Raw genomic sequence first — 699 nt, forward strand, 5'->3', positions numbered from 1 at the left:
GCGGGAGGCCAGCAGAGGGGCGGGAGGCCAGCAGAGGGGCGGGAGGCCAGCAGAGGGGCGGTGGTGCGGGGCTGCATCTGTGATGCTCCATTAAGATTTAAAGAACGAAGCAGCAAGCAAAGTGAAAAAGCAACTTACGGAATGGATTAAGTTATTTGCAAATCACGTATCTGATTGAGGTTAATATCCAAACGATACCGCTCAGTAGCAAACAGTCTGACTTTTAGAATCGGCAGAGGAATAAGACGGACATTTTCCCAAAGAAGACGTCCTGGGGAGCCGCAGGTACCGGCAGCGGCGCTTCTCTCCCGGGAGGTGCGGCCCGGCCCGGAAGGACCGCGTCCCCCGCCTCCAGCCGGCCCCGCGGCGCAGTAAGGACTTCAATGAAGCGGAGCCATCCGCCCGCCAGGACCTCGTGGCGCAATGGTAGCGCGTCTGACTCCAGATCAGAAGGTTGCGTGTTCAAGTCACGTCGGGGTCAACCGGTTCTTTTTCTCCCCCGACTGCGGGGGAGCGTCGCCGCCAGCCCTGAGCGAGAACTGCGGCCTCACGAGGTTCGTTATCTCCCAACAGCCCAGAAAAGCCCGCTCCTTTTTCCTTCATCACGAAAATGAGCATAGAATTTACCGGCTCCGACTGCGAGGGCTTCCTTCCGGAGGCGACGGAAGCCGCCGCGCCGAGCCTCGCGGAGCCCCGAGG

The 699-nt window shown here is 60.1% G+C and overlaps 1 non-coding gene across 1 annotated transcript; it reads left to right on the forward strand.

Annotated features, from left to right (window-relative positions):
* Positions 1–409: 409 nt before the first annotated feature.
* Positions 410–481, forward strand: TRNAW-CCA. Its single transcript has one exon. It is a non-coding gene; the product is annotated as a tRNA-Trp (tRNA).
* The last annotated feature ends 218 nt before the right edge of the window (positions 482–699 follow it).

The sequence above is a fragment of the Myotis brandtii genome, unplaced genomic scaffold (genome assembly GCF_000412655.1).
Source record: "Myotis brandtii unplaced genomic scaffold, ASM41265v1 scaffold314, whole genome shotgun sequence".
Lineage (NCBI taxonomy): Eukaryota > Metazoa > Chordata > Mammalia > Chiroptera > Vespertilionidae > Myotis > Myotis brandtii.